The sequence below is a fragment of the Neovison vison genome, chromosome X (genome assembly GCF_020171115.1).
Source record: "Neovison vison isolate M4711 chromosome X, ASM_NN_V1, whole genome shotgun sequence".
Taxonomy (NCBI): Eukaryota; Metazoa; Chordata; class Mammalia; order Carnivora; family Mustelidae; genus Neogale; species Neogale vison.
In genome coordinates this window covers 55,386,200-55,404,899 of record NC_058105.1, presented here as the reverse complement: position 1 = coordinate 55,404,899, position 18,700 = coordinate 55,386,200, and the positions used below count along the sequence as shown (strand labels likewise).

Sequence of the window (18,700 nt, the reverse complement as noted above, 5' to 3'; positions counted from 1 at the left end):
GTATTCATTATTTTTGCACCACACCCAGTGCTCCCTGTAATCCGTGCCCTCTATAATACCCACCACCTGGTACCTCGACCTCCCACCCCCGCCCCTTCAAAACCTTCAGATTGTTTTTCAGAGTCCATAGTCTCTCATGGTTCACCTCCCCTTCCAATTTCCCCCAACTCCCTTCTCCTCTCTTTCTCCCCATGTCCTCCATACTATTTGTTATGCTCCACAAATAAGTGAAACCATTTGATAATTGACTCTCTCTGCTTGACTTATTTCACTCAGCATAATCTCTTCCAGTCCTGTCCATGTTGCTACAAAAGTTGGGTATTTGTCCTTTCTGATGGATGCATACTACTCCATAGTGTATATGGACCCCATCTTCCTTATCCATTTGTCCGTTGAAGGGCATCTTGGTTCTTTCCACGGATTGGCAACCATGGCCATGGCTGCTATAAACATTGGGGTACAGATGGCCCTTCTTTTCACAACATCTGTATCTTTGGGGTAAATACCCAGTAGTACAGTGGCGGGGTCATAGGGAACTTCCCTAGATATTTCCTTCTTAGTGACTCCTTTTGCTTCATCTCAAAGGTTTTGGAATGTTGTGTTTCTATTTTCATTTGCTTCCATGTATTTTTTTTTAATTTCTTTATTAATTTCCTTGTTATTCCATTCATTCTTTTTTTTAAAGATTTTTTATTTGTTTATTTGACAGATAGAAATAACAAGTAGGCAGAGAGGCAGGCAGAGAGAAGAGGAAGCAGGCTTCCCACGGAGCAGAGAGCCGGACGTGGGTCTCAATCCCAGGACCCTGGAATCATGACCTGAGCTGAAGGCAGAGGCTTTAAACCACTGAGCCACCCAGGTGCCCTATTCCATTCATTCTTTTGTAGCATTTTCTTTAACCTCTACTTATTTGTGTTCTTTCCAAATTTTTTCTTGTTATTCAAGTTTCATAGCATTGTCGTCAGAAATGATGCATGGTATGATTTCAATCTTTTTATATTTGTTCAGGCCTGATTTGTGACCCAATATGTAATCTCTTCTGGAGAATGTTCCATTTGCACTAGAAAATAATGTCTATTCTGCTGTTTTAGGATGAAATGTTCTGAATATACATATGAAGTACACTTGGTCCAGTGTGCCATTCAAAGCCATTGTTCCTTTATTGATTTTTTTCTTAGATGGTCTGTCCATTTATGTACATGGAGGGTTAAAAATCCATACTGTTATTGTATTGTTATCAGTGACTTACTTTATGTGATCTATCAACTGATATATATATATTTGAGCATTCCCACATTGAAAGCATAAATATTAATAATTTTTAGATCTCCTTTTTGGACAGACCATTTTGTTATGATATAGTGTCCTTCATCTCATTGCAGTCTTTGGCTCAAAATTTAGTTTTTCTGATAAGTATGGCTATTTTGGCTTTCTTTTGATGTCCATTAACAAGATAGATTGTTCTCCATCTCCTCACTTTCAATCTGTAGGAGACTTTAAGTTTAAAATGAATCTCTGTAAGCAGCATACAGATTTCTTGATTTTTATCTATTCTGGTACCCAATATCTTTTGATTGGATCATTTAGTATATTTGTATTCAGAGTGGTTTTTGATAGATATTAACTTAATGCCATTGTATTACCTATGGAATTGGTGTTTCTGGTGCTGTGCTTTGGTCCTTTCTATTCTTTGTTATTTTTGGTCTTTTCTTCCCCAATCAAGAGTCCCTCTTAACATTTCTTGCAGGATCATGAACTCCTTTAGTTTTTGTTGGTCTGGGAAATTCTTTGTCTTCCCTTCTTACTTGAGTGACAGTATTTTTTGGATAATGTATTCTTTGCTGCGTTTTTTTTTCCCCATTTTTTTTTCCCCATTCAGTAGGCCTCTTTCTTCTGGCCTACTGAGTTTCTGTGGAAATAACTGCTGCAAACATAATTTGTCTTCCCTTATAAGTTAGGGATTTCTTTTCCTGTGCTCCATTCAGGATTCTTTCCTTCCCTCTGTAATTTGCCAATTTTACTGAGGTATGTCTTGGTGTTGGCCTGTTTTGTTGATTTTGATGGGAGTTCTCTGTGCCTCCTGGATTTGGTTGTTTCTTTCCTTCCCCTGATTAGGGAACTTTTCAACTATAATTTTCTCCATTAAGCTTTCTGTCCATTTTCCCCTATGTTATTCATCTTGGGCTCCTATTATATGAATATTGTTACACTTTATGTAATCACTGAGTTCTCTAATTCTACATTTTGTTTCAATATTTTTCTTTCCCTCTTCTTTTCCTTATTTTCTATAATTTTATCTTCTACATCACTTATTCATTCCTCTGCCTCTTCTACCCTTTTGATCATTATATCCAACCAGTTTTGCATCTTAGTTATAGCATTTTTTTTTAATTTCAGCTGGCTTGGTTTTTAGGTATTTTATATCTGTGATAAGCAACTCCCTTTCGTTCCCTCTTTTCTTGAGCACAGTCAATATCCTTATGATTGTTGTATTAAGTTCTAATTCAGGGGACACCTGGGTGTCTTAGTCAGTTAAGTGTCTGACTTTAGCTCAAGTCATGATCCCAGGGTCCTGCACTGGGCTTCTTGCTCAGTGGGGAGCCTGCTTCTCCCTCTGCCTTTTGCTCCCCCTGCTTATCCTTTCTCTTTTTCTGTCAAATAAATAAATAAACAAATAAATAAATAATATCTTTATAAAATATTATAATTCAGGCACAGTGCTTATTTTGATTAGATCCCTAGTTGTGACCTTTCCTTTTTCTTTCTTTTGGGATGAATTACTCCATCTTGTTATTTTGTTTAAGTTTATGTCTTCTCTGTGTTAGGAAAGCCTGTTATGTTTCCTGCTTCTGAGTATAATGGCTATTATTTTAAGAAGTGTTCATATGCTGTCCAGGGTCTGGAACTTCAGGAAGTGTTTCTGGTATGTGCTGCATCCACTCTGGTATTGTGTTTTTGGCTATGCCTTCTCTCAGGTTAGTTCTCAGCAATTTCTCGTTGCTTGCAGTGGGGATTGTTTAAACCTTGTCCATTGTGTGGTTTTATCTGGGTGTGCTCTGGTTTGCTTGGTAAAAGAGGTTAAAGCTCATTTTCTGTAGAGCTAAAGCTTTGCAGTGCTCTACGGTCAGTAGATATAAATGTGCAGGTGGATTCTGCTGATCTTCTGTGGGAGCAGCCAGCTGCTGCTTTGACTCTCATGCACACTCGTCCTTATAAAAAAGAATCTGCTGAGCACAGGAATGGGCTTGCTGTAAGTGGCTCAAGCCTCAAATGTGGGCATTGTGCTGCTCACTGATATATGTCTGTGCTGATGGGCAGGGGTACTTCACCCTGTCAGTGACCGGACCATCTGCCCATCTGGCTGAGTAGTGAACCTATGTTTTATCTCAGGCTTGCTGGCTGAGTTTCAAAACTCTAAATTTTATAGACCCAGTGTGGCAAGGACATACATTGATCCTCTGTGAGAAGTTCTTGTCATGATGTAGTTGATATTGATTTGTCCTGGAAGCACAGTTGTACATACATGCAGGGATTTGGAATTTATGGTGAGTGCAGCTAAAAGCTTGCATCCAGGTTAGGTGCCCTCAGCAGCTGCCTCTGCTCCTATTAAAAAACAGGGCATCTTAACAGTGCCTGCTGGTTTTTTTGTTCCTTGAAAGTTAATGGCATCTCTCTCAAATTCACTCTGTCATTGCAACCCAGGTCATCCCCAGTCCATGCTATCCACTCAAGGCCCTCCTTTTCCACAGGAGCACCTCTATGCTCACTGGGCTCTACTCCAGTGATTCTGCAGACTTATAAAACTCCAGACTTTGAACTCTGCTGCTTGTAAAAACTTGCAATGATCAGTCCCTCTCATTTTCCCATCAATGGTTTTAAGGAAGTGTTTTTCTTGTACAGTGAACTGTGTCTCTCTCTCTTTCTCTCTCTCCATTCCCTGATCAGGGCTCCCCCTCCCACCAGCACTGTTGTTTTCTTTATCCCCCAAATCACATCTCTGCACCTCCTGTCTTGCACTGTGTGGCCTCTTTTTTCCCTTTAGCTTGGCTATTGTTCTCTCGGTGCTCACATGGATTTCCTGGGTGTTCGGAATGATTTGATATTTATCTAGCTGTGTTCTTGGGAGCAGGTAAGCATAGGGTCCTCTTACTACTCTGCCAATTTACCTCTTCCTCCCTCTATTTCTGTTTTAACCTTTATTTTTTCCTTCCTTCTTCTGGATTTGGGTTTTGTTCATTGTTGTTTTTCTAGCTCCTTTAGGTGTAAGGTTAGGTTATTTGCTTGAGATTTCTCTTGCTTCTTGTAGTAGGCTTGTATTGCTATAAACCTCACTCCTTAGAACTGCTTTTGTTACACCTCAGAGGTCTTAGACCATTGTGTTGTCATTTTCAGTTGTTTCTATGAACTGTTTTATATCGCCTTGTATTTTTTATAGATGCATTCTGTGTTTAGTATCATGTATTTAACTTCCATGTATTTGTGCTATTTTTATATTTTTTCTTGTGATTGATTTCTAATTTCATAGCATTGTAGTGAGAAAATATGCATGGTTTGACTTTAGTTTTTTTGAATTCTTTGAGACGTGTTTTGCAGTCTAATGTGTGATCCATTCTAAAGAATGTTCCATGTGAACTTGAGAAGAATATGTATTCTGTTCTGTTCTGATTGAATGTCTTGAATATATATGTTAAACCCATCTAGTCCAGTGTATCATTCAATGCCACCCTTTCCTTATTGATTTTCTGTTTGGGTGAATTGTTTGTTGATGAAAGTGGGGTGTTAATCTCCTCTATTATAATTGTATTACTATTGATTAGTTCCTTTGTGTTTGTTATTAAATGTTTTATATATTTAGGTGCTCCCTTGCTGGGTACATAAGTACTTATAATTCTTATATTTTCCTGTTGGATTTTCCCTTTTGTTGTTATTTTTAGTAGTAGCAGTAGTTTATATATCCTTCTTTCTCTTATTATAGTGTTTGTTTTAAAGTCTATTTTATTGTTATTTTTGATTACTTTGAACATCCATTTGCATGATAAATGTTTCTCTATCCCTTCCCTTTCACTCTGTAGGCATCATTAGGTCTGAAATGAGTCTGTGGTAGGCAGCATATAGATTTTTTTTTCTTTTTTTGTTAATCCAGTCCATCACTGTATGTCTTTTGATTGGAACATTTAGTACATTTCATCCAAAGTCATTATTGATTGGTATTTATTGTCAATTTGTTACTTGTTTTGTGATTGTTTCTACAATTTTTCTCTGATCCTTTGTTCTCTTGCCCTCCCTCATGTCTTGCTTGTTTTATTTAGTGATATACTTGGATTCCTTTCTCTTTATTCTTTACTTATCTATTACTGGTTCTGATTTGTGGTGACCATTATGTTTGTATATAACATCTTCTGCATATCATAGTTTATTTTAAGTTTATGGTGGATAAAGTTTGGATCCATTCTTTACTCTTCTCTTCCACATGTTTTAGATATATAGTGTCATGTTTTACATTGTTTTATTTTGTGAATTCCTTGACTGATTTTTATGGATAATCTTATTTTCATACTGTCAATTTTTTTTTCATGTTCCTGACTGCAAGCATTTTATCAAAGGAAAAACAAACCAATTGCTCCAAATGTTGTAATGTGATGAAGTAAACAAAAAAGAAATTTAAATAAGAAGAACCTTATGGGATGAATATCATTATTCTACTAAGATGGTTGTGCTAAATTTCAAAAGATAATAGTTAAAAAGGGGGTGATATCTTAAACCCTGTGCATGGCTTTATTTCTTTGAAAGAGAGTTAATGTTTTCTTAAACATGACTCTCCTTTCCCTAATACAGTTTTAAAATAAGGAGGAACATGGTGACTTCAAGGTTATGGCGAAATATATGACTAACAGCTCAGGTCATTTTACATGGAATACATTCTTTATTGTTTTTCCATTGACGTTGGTACAAATGAAACCTGAAAGAAATGTTCTACAAATAGTGCATACAACCTAAATATTACAATACTGAATATTTAGGAAACAGTTACTATTCTCTCCATTGGTTCTAGGTAGGCTATCGCAAACCAAGACATCTTTATCAGAATTAAAGTACATTTATTGTATTTCCCATTGTATTTGTATTGAGAATATTAAATTTATTTGCCTATTGTTTTCTAAAATAGCCATATCTCTGAGTTCTAACCATTTGAAACTATATCCTTGTATTTATCTTGCTCAAATATGTGTCAGTAAGAGTAAGAAAGGCTAATTTTTTTTAAATTAAGTTGGTTTGGATAAATCAAATAAGGTTAAAGCTCAGAAATGAAAGTTTAGTCTTCCCCCCTACATTCCTAAATCTACAGAGCAAACAATTTTTTTAGTCAGTTTTAGAATCAAGTCTATTTGGAACTACTTTTATTTATTTTTTAGTTTTTTTTTTTTTTTTAAGTTCTAACTTAAATTCCAGTTAGTTAACATAGCCGAGTAATATTAGTTTTAGGTGTTCAATTAATGATTCAACACATATAACACCCAGTGCTCATTACAAGTTCACTCCCTAATCCCCACCACCTATTTAACCCCTCTCCCCACCTACCTGTCTAACAATCATCAGTTTGTTCTCTATGTTTAAGAGTCTTTTCTTGGTTTGCATTTCCCTCATTTTTCCCCTATGATTGTTTTGTTTCTTAAATTCCACATATGAGTGAAATTATATGATATTCATCTTTCTCTGGCTGACTTATTTTGCTTAGCATAATGCGCTGTAGCTCCACCCATGTCACTGCAAATGGCAAGAATTCATTCTTTGCTTTGGCTGAGTAATATTCCATTATATATACCTCATCTTCTTATTCATTCATCAGTGGACATTTGGGCTGTTTCCATAATTTGACTATTGTAGATAATGCTACTATAAATGTCAGAGTGCATGGGTCCCTTTGAATTATTATTATTTTATATACCTTGTAGTATGATTGATTGATAATAAGATTGTTTTTTTTTAACTTTTTTAGGAAACTCTATACTTTTTTACAGAGTGGCTGCACTAGTTTGCATTCCTACCAAAAGTGCAGAAGGGTCTTTGGAACTATTTTTAGTACTTGCTGACACTGTATGCATTTTCTGGGCAAGAATGCCAGATTTAAGACTCTGGAAGTGTTGTGTTATGTATTACTTTTCAATGTGCAATGAAGGTGCGACTTGCACACAAATAAGTCAAAAATGTTGAAGTTTAATACAATGGTTTAGTTGTTTTTGGGAAAATAGACAATAGCTTTTTAGTTGGCAACAAATGTACTTCATTTTTTTTTTCCCCAAAGCATGTATACTTCTCTTTTAAGTTTCATTTCCAACACCAACATTTTTTTTTTCTAAATCCCTACTAAGAATTAAAGTCTCAGATGAAATTAACCTCTTGCTTTTTTCTTTAGTTTTCATCCTGTGTTTGGAAACACTAAGCTTATTCTTGATTTTAGGAAGAAATATTTTTAACAAGTGAAACTAAGTTTTTTGCATTACATGAGGTTATTAAAATGTCCAAAATTTTGAAAATATTTATTTATTCATTTTAGAAAGAGAGAGTGGGGCAGAGGGTCATCATTTAAGCTGAAATCTAGTTAGATGCTTAACCAACTGAGCCACGTAGGCACCTGCACAATTTTTCCTTTTTAACTTGAACTGGAACGTGCTGTTTTGTGTACTTAAGATCAGTGTCATTTCACATGAAAAAATGTTCATTTTTATTTCTAAATTTTTATTTCTAAAGGAGGTAAGGCAGAGGAACGACCTTGGAATAGTCATCCAATAATGATAGTGAGCTCAGGTTGCCACCACACTTGGTCATCAAACTTAGATGTTTCGTCAAACTTTGTTGAAATTTATGTCCTGCATGTGGGTAACTCCTCTTCAATTCCTTGGACAGTATGAAATTTAAACATGCAAATCAGCAAATAATCCATAGATTTGTAAGTATCTGGGGGAGGTGCACATGTCATCACCTAACTGAACATAAATTTTTGTTAAAGAAAAATATTATAACACCTTAGAAGAGTATAGTCCAACAGAACTTCATGCAATAATAGAAATGTATATCTGTGCTGTCCAATGCATTAACCACTACCCACATATAGATAAGAAAACTTAAAATGTGGCTAGTGAGACTAAGGAACTGATATTTAGATTTTATCTAATTTTAATTAATTAAAATTTATATTTAAATATTTGTGCCTAATCACTGCCATAGTGGACAAAACAGTTGTAGAAGACAGAAGGGAAATATAGACATTACCTATTATCTGGCATGTAAATCCTATTATCACCTTGAATTTGAAAAATATTTTAAGATCCATGTCACCTCTCATAAAATACTTAAAAGACAATGAAGATGCTGTTGTTAGATTTTTCAGCCTATACAACCTTGCCTTCATCTGCTTGAGAAAGCAAAGGCCGATTCAAGACTCAGACCAATGCATAAGATTAAACCCTGAACAAATAGCAAAAACTATACAAACATAAATACATACACTTAAAAATTAAAAGTAGCATATTCTTTTCCCCAGTATATTATAGTCATAAATTAGATAATTGAGTGTGAAACTAAAAGCTTAAGATCATTTACTTGTTCTTTTTTACACTATAATATATGTTAGTTTCTTCTTATATAACTCCTAATAATACTTTATATTCTCCCTCTATACCTCTTATTAAAAGTATAAATTTTATTAATATAAATGTTACTATCAACATCATTATATGTTTAGATTGCCATCAATTTTTTTTCCTCATCTTAGTCAAAACTTAATTTTTATTACATTTGTAAAATATGTTTACTCACTACAATGTCCCCAATGCCTACAAGAATGTTGTGACTGGGGGCACCTGGGTGGCTCAGTGGGTTACACCTCTGCCTTCAGCTCAGGTCATGATCTCAGGGATCATGCAGGATCTAGACCCGCATTGGGCTCTCTGCTCAGCAGGGAGCCTGCTTCCCCCTCTTCTCTGCCTGCCTCTCTGCCTACTTGTGATCTCTCTCTCTCTGTTAAATAAATAAATAAAATCTTTAAAAAAAACATAAAGAATGTTTTGATTGTATTAACCACCGAATATTGTGTTTGTCAAGAATTAGCAAAAAATATGGGGCACCTGGGTGGCTCAGTTGATTGGGCATCTGTCTTTGGCTTAGGTCATGATCCAGGACCTTGTCATCAATCCCCGTGTCAGGCTTCCTTTTCAGTGGGCAGCCTGATTCACCCTCTGCCCCACCCCATCCCCCTGCTCTTGCTTGCATGCTCGCTCTCCTTTTTCTCGGAAATAAATAAAATCTTTAAAAAAAAAGAATTAGCAAAATAGTGTTAAGTGCCGCGCATTTTTATGAAATGCAATTTAGAAACTATTTTTCTACCTATAAATGAGACATTTTAGGTTTGAGCCTTCCCAAAGGTTTGAGCCTTTTGAGATATCTTTAAAAAACAAAATTGTCACTAATAGCTGTGTTTATTTAGATCAAATTATAATTTGAAATACTGCATTTGCATTTGACATTATGGTCATAAAATTATATTTTTTCTTAAAGTATGCAATTAAAGAGTAGTTGATAATTTTGCACTCGTAATTAGATATGACATGGAAAATGCTTTCCTTGCTAAATACTTTATTCAAAGGAAAAAGGAAATTATTTATTGGTTTATATGAATAAAATATTAATAAAGTACATATTACAGTTGTATGAATTTAAGTGAATAACCAATACACATGGATTACTGAATTTGATTTTTTAAAATTCACATTGATGCAGATTAAGAATAGAGGAAGATAGCAGCAGATTAGGAGGAACCAAGCTGGTACTATTTCTGAAATACAACCTTAAATTTAATAACAAATGTCTAATTCTTCTACCGAGATATATTATGGTTCCAGATTTGAGTAAAAATGTAAGTGAATCTCAGCAGAAAAAAAATCCAAAACTACAGAATTATCTTCCAACAGGTCAAGAGGAAAAAGATAAATGTATATGAGTATTGTACAAGATCATGTATAGACAATTATAACACCTTGGTAATTTAAAAATATAACCATATAATATCACCATATATTTTAGTGAATGCATGTTAAATATTTTACAATTTTACACTAATTGCACTTCCTCCTTGGAGGCTAAAGACGAAGCCAGAACCTGAGAAGACTTTTTTAAAAATTCCCATAATCTGACTCCATGGACATGAAGAGAAAATCGCTGCTGTTTCAAGCTATATTTTCCGATTTGACATATTGACATGTAATTTTCAGTCCAATTGTGCTTTCTCAGTAAAAAAATATATCTAATTATAATAATAATAAGGTTAATTAAATAACAATATGTTGTTAATTTCCAGGGAAATTGAATTTTTAACACCTGTTTCTGTAGGTAAAAAACAAGGAAATTCTGTGTATTTACCCAAGGTTTTATTCTTTTTTTTAAAATTTATTTTCAGCATAACAGTATTCATTATTTTTTCACCACACCCAGTGCTCCATGCAATCCGTGCCCTCTATAATACCCACCACCTGGTACCCCAACCTCCCACCCCCTGCCACTTCCAACCCCTCAGATTGTTTTTCAGAGTCCATAGTCTCTCATGGTTCACCTCCCCTTCCAATTTACCCCAACTCCCTTCTCCTCTCTAACTCCCCATATCCTCCATGCTATTTGTTATGCTCCACAAATAAGTGAAACCATATGATAATTGACTCTCTCTGCTTGACTTATTTCACTCAGCATAATCTCTTCCAGTCCCGTCCATGTTGCTACAAAATTTGGGTATACATCCTTTCTGATGGAGGCATAATTCTCCATAGAGTATATGGACCCCATCTTCCTTATCCATTCATCCATGGAAGGGCATCTTGGTTCTTTCCACAGTTTGGCGACCATGGCCATTGCTGCTATAAACATTGGGGTACAGATGGCCCTTCTTTTCACGACATCTGTATCGTTGGGGTAAATACCCAGGAGTGCAATGGAAGGGTCATAGGAAAGTTCTATTTTTAATTTCTTGAGGAATCTCCACACTGTTCTCCAAAGAGGCTGCACCAACTTGCATTCCCACCAACAGTGTAAGAGGGTTCCCCTTTCTCCACATCCCTTCCAACACATGTTGTTTCCTGTCTTGTTAATTTTGGTCATTCTTACTGGTGTAAGGTGATATCTCAATGCGGTTTTAATTTGAATCTCCCTGAGGGCTAGTGATGATGAACATTTTTTCATGGGTCTGATAGCCATTTGTATGTCTTCATTGGAGAAGTGTCTGTTCATATCTTCTGCCCATTATTTGATATGACTGTCTGTTTCATGTGTGTTGAGTTTGAGGAGTTCATTATAGATCCTGGATATCAACCTTTTGTCTGTACTGTCATTTGCAAATATCTTCTCCAATTCTGTGGGTTGCCTCTTTGTTTTTTTGACTGCTTCCCTTGCTGTGCAGAAGCTTTTGATATTGAGGAAGTCTCAAAAGTTTATTTTCGCTTTTGTTTCCTTTGCCTTTGGAGACATACCTTGAAAGAGGTTGCTGTGGCTGATATCAAAGAGATTACTGCCTATGTTCTCCTCTAGGATTCTGATGTATTCCTGTCTCACGTTGAGGTCTTTTATCCATTTTGAGTTTATCTTTATGTATGGTTTAAGAGAATGGTCGAGTTTCATTCTTCTGCATATAGCCGTCCAAGGTTTGATTCTTAATCAGAGTTTGTGTAATTTCTCCCTCTACCAGAATTTTTAAGTATTTTTCAATGTATGCTCTTGTCTTGGATGGATATTTTATACCTGATTGTTAATTTCGCGTTAAAAAAGCATCCTAGACAGCTGAAATCTATAGTAAAATATTTTAATTCATTTGGAGTAACCATGGTAAATTTTTTTTGTTTAAATTCAGTTAGCCAACATACAGTACATCACTAGTTTCAGATGTAATGTTCAATGATTAATCAGTTGCATATATTACCCAGTGTTAGTCACATCATGTGCCCTCCTTAATGCCCATCACTCAGTCACCCCATTCCCCCCCCCCACCTACCCTTTGGCATCCCTCAGTTTGTTTCCCAGAGTCAGGAGTCTCCCATGGTTTCTTTCCCTCCCTGATTTCTTCCCATTCAGTTTTCCCTCCCTTCCCTTATGATCCTCTGCATTATTTCTTAGAGTCCACATATGAGTGAAATCATATGATAATTTTCTTTCTCTGATTAACTTATTCCACTTAGCATAATACTCTCTAGTTCTATCCATGTCGATATAAAAGGTAGGTATTCATCCCTTCTGATGGCTGAGTAATATTCCTTTGTGTATATAAACCACATATTATTTATCCATTCATCTGTTGAAGGTACTCTCAGCTACTTTTACAGTTTGGCTATTGTGTATATTGGTGCTATGAACATAGGGGTACAGATGCCCCTTCATTTCACTACATCTGTACCTTTGGGGTAAACACCCAGGTGGGCAATTGTTAGGTCATAGGGTAACTCTATGTTTAACTTCATGAGGACCATCCATACCCTTTTCCAGACTAGCTGTACCAGCTTGCCATCCCACCAACAGTTTGGGAAGGTTCCTTTTCTCCACATCCTTGCCAACATTGTTGTTCCTTGTCTCGTTAATTTTTGCCATTCTAACTGGTGTAAGGTGATATCTCATTGTGGTTTTAATTTGTATTTTCCTGATGCCAAGTGATGTTGAGTTTCTTCATGTTTCTGTTGGCCATTTGTATGTGTTCTTTAGAGAAATATCTGCTCATGTCTTCTGTCCATTTCTTGACTGGATTATTTGTTTTTTTGGCAGTTCAGTTTGATATATTCTTTATAGATCTTGGATACGAGCTCTTTATCTCACACACCATTGGCAAATATCTTCTCCCACTCAGCAGATTTTTGTTTGTTTGTTTGTTTTGTTGATTGTCCTTTGCTGTGCAGAAGCTTTTTTATCTGATTAAGTTCCAATAGTTCACTTTTGCTTTTTTTCCCCTTGCCTTTAGAGATGTGTCTTTCAAGAAATTGTTAGAGTAAAGGTCAAAGAAGTTCCTGCCTGTGTTCTTCTTTCGGATTTTGATGGATTTCAGTCTCATAATTTGGTCTTTCTTCATTTTGAGTTTATTTTTGTGTATGGTGTAAGAGAATAGTCCAGTTTCATTTTTTGCATGTAGCTGTCCAATTTCCCCAGCACCATTTATTGAAAAGACTTCTTTTTCCTTTGGATATTTTTTCCAGCTTTGTCGAACATTAGTTGACAGTAGAGTTGAGGGTCAATTTCTAGGTTCTCTATTCTGTTCCATTGATTTATGTGTCTGTTTCTGTGCCAGCACCATGTTGTCTTGATGATCACACCTTTGTAAGATAGCTTGAAGTCAGGCATTATGATGACTCTAGCTTTGTTTTTCTTTTTCAACATTCCGGTGGTTCTTCAGGGTCTTTTCTGGCTCCATGCAAATTTTAGGATTGTTTGTTCAAGCTCTGTAAAAAAACGTCAAAGCTATTTTAATAAGTATTGCATTGAATGTGTAGTTTGCTCTGGATAGATTGCTCTGGCATAGACATTTTAACAATATATATTCTTTCAATTCATGAACATGGACTGTTTCTTCCATCTCTTTGCGCCTTCCTCAATTTCTTTCATAAGCATTCTGTAGTTTTTAAAGTAGAGATCCATTATCTCTTTGCTTAGGTTTATTCCTAAGTATCTTACAGTTTTTGGTACAATTATAAGTGGGATCAATTTCTTAATTTCTCTTTCTTCAGTTGAGTTGTTGTTATATAGAAATGCAACTCATTTTGTGCATTTTTTAACCTGCTATGTTGCTTAATTGCTGTATGAGTTCTAGCAATTTTAGGGTGGAGTCTCTTGGATTTTCCACATAAAGTATTATGTCACCCTCAAAGAGTGAGAGTTTGATTTCCTTTTTGTAATCTTAAGTGCCTTTTATTTCTTTTTGTTGTCTGATTGCTAAGGTTATGACTTCTACTGCTATATAACACTGGAGATATTTGACATTCCTGCCACGTTCCTGACCTAAGTGAAAAAGGTCTCAGATTTTTCCCATTGAGAATGATATCCACTTTGGCTTTTCATAGATGGATTTCATGATATTGAAGTATGATCCTTCTATCCCTACACTCCGAAAAGTTTCAGTCATGAAAGGATGTTGTGTTTTGTCAAATGCCTTTTCTGCAACAATTGAGAGGATCTTACAACTCTTGTCTTTTCTTTTATTAATATAATCTATCATGTTGATTGATTAGTGAATGTAGAACCACTCTTGCATTCCAGGAATATATCCCATTTAGTCATGTTGAATAATCCCTTTAATGTATTGTAGGATCCTATTGCCTAGTATCTTTGTGAGAATTTTGACATCTATGTTCATCAGGGATATTTGTCTCTAATTCTTCTTGGTAGGGTTTTTGTCTGATTTGAAAACAAGGTAATGCTAGCCTCATGGAATGTGTTTGGAAGTTTTCCTTCCATTTCTATTTTTTTGGAATAATTTCAGTAGACCAGGTCTTATTTCTTCTTTAAGTGTTTGGCAGAATTCCTCTGGGAAGCTATCTGGCCCTGGACTCTTTTTTGGGGGGCAGAAATTTCTGATTACTCCTTCAATTTCCTATCTGGTTGTGCATCTGTTCTGTTTTCTATTTCCTCCTGTTTCAGCTTTGGTAGTTTATATGTTTCCAAGAAGGTATCTGTTTCTTTTTCAGATTGCCCAATTTGTTGGCATATTGATACTCATAATATATTTCAATTATTGTATGTATTTCCTTGGTGTTAGTCATGATCTCACCACTTTCATTCATGATTTTATTAATTTGGTTCCTTTCTCTTTTCTTTTGGAGAAGTCTGGCTAGAGATTTAGCTATCTTTTTCATTCTTTCAAAGAACGAGCTTCTAGTTTCATTGATCTGTTCTATTCTTCTTCTAGTCTCTAATCAATTTCTGTTGTAATATTTATTATTTCTCTTCTGTTTGGTTTCCGTTTTTTTCCCCCTGTTCTTTTTTGCTCTCCTTTACGTGTGAGGTTAGCTTGCATATTGAGACTTTTCTAGTTTCTTGAAAAAGGCTTGCACTGCAATATACTTCTCTCTTAGGACTGACTGTCTTTGTTACATCCCAAAAGTTTTGAATAGTTGTGTTTTCATTTTCATTTGTTTCCATGAGTATTTTAAATTCCTCTTTAATTTCTTGGTTGAGCCATTCATTCTTTATTAGGATGTTCTTTAACTTTCAAGCATTTAGTCCCTTCAAAATTTCTTTTTGTGATTGAGTTAGAGTTTCAAAGCATTGTGGTCTGAACATATGCAGGGAATAATTCAAACTTTTCAGTACTGGTTGAGACCTGATTTGTGACCCAGTGTGTGATCTTTTCTGGAGAAAATTCCATGTGCACTTGAAAAGAATGATTATTCTGTTGTTTATGGAGAGAATGTTCTGTTTATATCTTTGAAGTCCATCTGGTCCAGTGCATCATTCAAAGCCCTTGTTTCCTTGTTGATCTCATTAGATGATCTGTGTCCATTCCTGTGAGTGGGGTGTTGAAGTCCCCTACTATTTATGTATTATTATCACAGTGTTTCGTTACTTTGTTTGTTAAGTGATTTATATAATTGGCTGCTCCCATGTTAGTGGCATAAATATTTACAATTGTTAGAACTTCTTGCTGGAAACACCCTTTCAGTATGATGTAGTGTCCCTCTACAGTCTTTGGTTTAAAATCTAGTTTGATAAGAGGTTTGCTACCCCCAGCTTTCTTTTAAGGTCTATTAGTGTGGTAAATAGTTCTCCATGCCCTCACTTTCCATCTGGAGGTGTCTTTAGGTATAAAATAAGTCTTTTGTAGACAATATATTGATGGGTCTTGCTTTTTAAATCTAATTTGATACACTGAGTCTTTTGATAGGAACATTCAACCCATTTACATTCAGAGTAACTATTGGAATATATGAATTTAGTGTCATTGTATTGCCCATAATGTCCTTCTTTTTGTAGATTTTCTCTTTTTCTCTCTGATCTATGTTACTGTTAGGTTCTCTCTTTGCTTGCAGGATACCCCTTAATACTTCTTGTAGGGCTGGTTTAGTGGTCACATATTCTTTCAGTTTCTGTCTGTACTGGAAACTTTTTATCTCTCCTTCCATTCTGAGTGACAGCCTTGCTGGATAAAGTATTTCTGGCTTCATGTTCTTCTCATTTAGTACCCTGAATATATCATGTCAACCCTTTCTGGCTTACCAGGTTTCTGTAGATAGGTCTGATGTTAGTCAGATGTCCTTCCCTCTATAAGTAAGGAAACTCTTATCTCAACTTGCTTTCAGGATTTTATTTTTCTCTAAAATTTGTAAGCTTCAGTATCATATTTCAGGGTGTTGATCTGTTTTTATTGATGTTGGGAAGCATCCTCTCTACCTCTTGGAAGTGAGTTCTTATTTCCTTCCCCAGATTAGGGAAGTTCTTAGCCATGATTTGTTTAAATATACATTCTGACCCTTTCTTTCTCTTTCTCTCTTTCTCTCTCCTCTCAGGCACCCCAATAATTCTGGCATTGGTACATTTTATGGCATCATTAATTTCTCAAAGCCTTTCTTCATAGAATATATGTCGTTTCTCTCTCTTTCCCTCAACTTCCTTCCTTTCCATAAGCCTGTCTTCTAGATCACTTACTCTCTCTTCTGTTTCATTCACCCTAGCTGTTAGAACAACTAATTTGGACTGCATCTCAGTTATATCATTTTTAATTTCTGCTTGATTAGATCTCATTTGTGGTCTAAGAGATTATCTACTGTCTTTTATGGTTTTTTTTTTTCAAGCCTAGGTATTAACTTTATTATTGTTATCCCAAATTCCATCTCTGATGTCTTACTTATATCTGTATCAATTATGTCTGTGGCAGAGAACATTACCTCTTGTTTTTTTCTTTCTTTTGTTGTGAATTCCTCTTTCTAGTCATTTTGCTCAGAGAATGGAAGAGTGAGTCAGCAGAATCAAAAATATCAACAATGACCCAAGCAAAATACACACCAGACAAATCTGAAGCAGTCAGAAATCAAAACAGATAAGCAAACTAAAACAACAAAAATTGGGGGGAGGATATAATCTCACAGGGTGGACAAAACACACTGATCCACTTGTTCCTGAGTGAATTTTGGTCTTTGTGTTAGAATACACTAAATCCCAAAACTAAAAAAAACAAAACTTACATATTTACAAAATTAAATTGAATAAAGTGAAAAAAGGCCAAAAATGAAACATAGATCTATAAAATGTAGATGTAAAAAATACATGCTAAAATCAACTTAAAAACAAACAGTTGCTAAAATAAGAAACTAGTTGAAAAGGGAAAAAAGAAAAAAAATGAAAAATTTTGGACTGAAAGAGGAATGAATCAGAAAAAAATCTTGAATTTTATATACTATATTCCCCTGGCTCTGGAGTTTTACAGTCTTTTGGAATTTGTAAGCTAGTTATGCACCTGTTCTTCCAGTTGGTCTTCTGGGGGAGTGGTCTGCTCTGCTGCTTCCCAGGTGTCTTTTCTTGTGCAGAGTTGCACTGCCCCTTGCCAGAGGGCTAGACTCAATGTCTTGGTCTTCTGTGGGGCTTTTTTTTTTCCCTGAAAGATGTCCACACCTCTTTAGATGATCAAAATAAAAATGGCCCTGTGCCAATCTCCAGCTCCAGAGCCAAAAGATCATTATTCTCCCTCTTCAGTAAACCCTCTGGGAACAATGGTCTTCACTTTCATGTGTACCAAACTCCTCAGACTCCTGTGTTGTGTGCCCACAGTAAGCCTCCTGGGGGGTGTGGGGAATCTGAGGGTCTCGTGTTATTGCCCTCTGTTGTGCCCTGGTGCTGACAGTGGTCATGGGATCATGCATGTATCTGCTCCACCACCCCTGGGGGATGGCTGAGTGTCGCCATACTGTCCTTTATGGGCCTGCCACCCTGAGAATTGTTACCCTGTTGTGGGCACGCCAGTTCTCCCCCTCCTGGAGGATGACAGATGGTCTTCACTCTCCAGTCCTTTGCAGGGTGCCCAGGCATTGAGTAGTCACTTGATTGCCCTTGCTTGCAGTTTATGGTGACCAGAGCTGGTAGTCCCCTCCTTGGCTCAGTGACCATAACCAGATTCCCCACTCCACTGCTTGGGAAATCTATCAGTTCTAGCATCCCCATGACTTCTAGGATCCTGAGACCACACTGACTGACCTAGAATTCGACCCTTTTCATCCCCTGAGCCTCTTTCATACAGGATGTCACTCACTGGAGCAGATTTCTAAGGGTTCTGAGTTTGCTTTCTGGGGCTATATCACTTTCTGGTAGCCAGTTTATGGAGGTTTCCTCTCCCCTCCATTTATCTCTGGATATCTCCTCTCGGATTCATGTCTCTGCACTCCCTTCCTTGCAAAAAAACAGTGGATTTTCTACTGTAGAGTAGAGTAGAGTTCCAGATATTTTTTTTTTCTTACATCTCAGGCAGAGTTAATGGGTGTTCAGAATGGTTTGATAGTTACCTAGCTAAACTCAAGGGTCCAAATGAAAGGAGGTCCCCTACTTACTGCCATCTTGCCTCAGTTAATTCACTCATAACTTAAATCACCATGTGAAACACTGACAACTCTTTATACTTTTTTTCCTTTTGTAGACTTTAATACTTTATATAAGTGAGTTACACTTATCACCATAAAATGCCATGAACTGTAAAGCT

The 18,700-nt window shown here is 36.1% G+C and overlaps 1 protein-coding gene across 1 annotated transcript in view; it reads left to right on the top strand.

Annotated features, from left to right (window-relative positions):
- PCDH11X (protocadherin 11 X-linked) overlaps positions 1 to 18,700 on the top strand; it is a 122,421-nt gene that overhangs the window by 18,417 nt on the left and 85,304 nt on the right. The window lies entirely within an intron of this gene.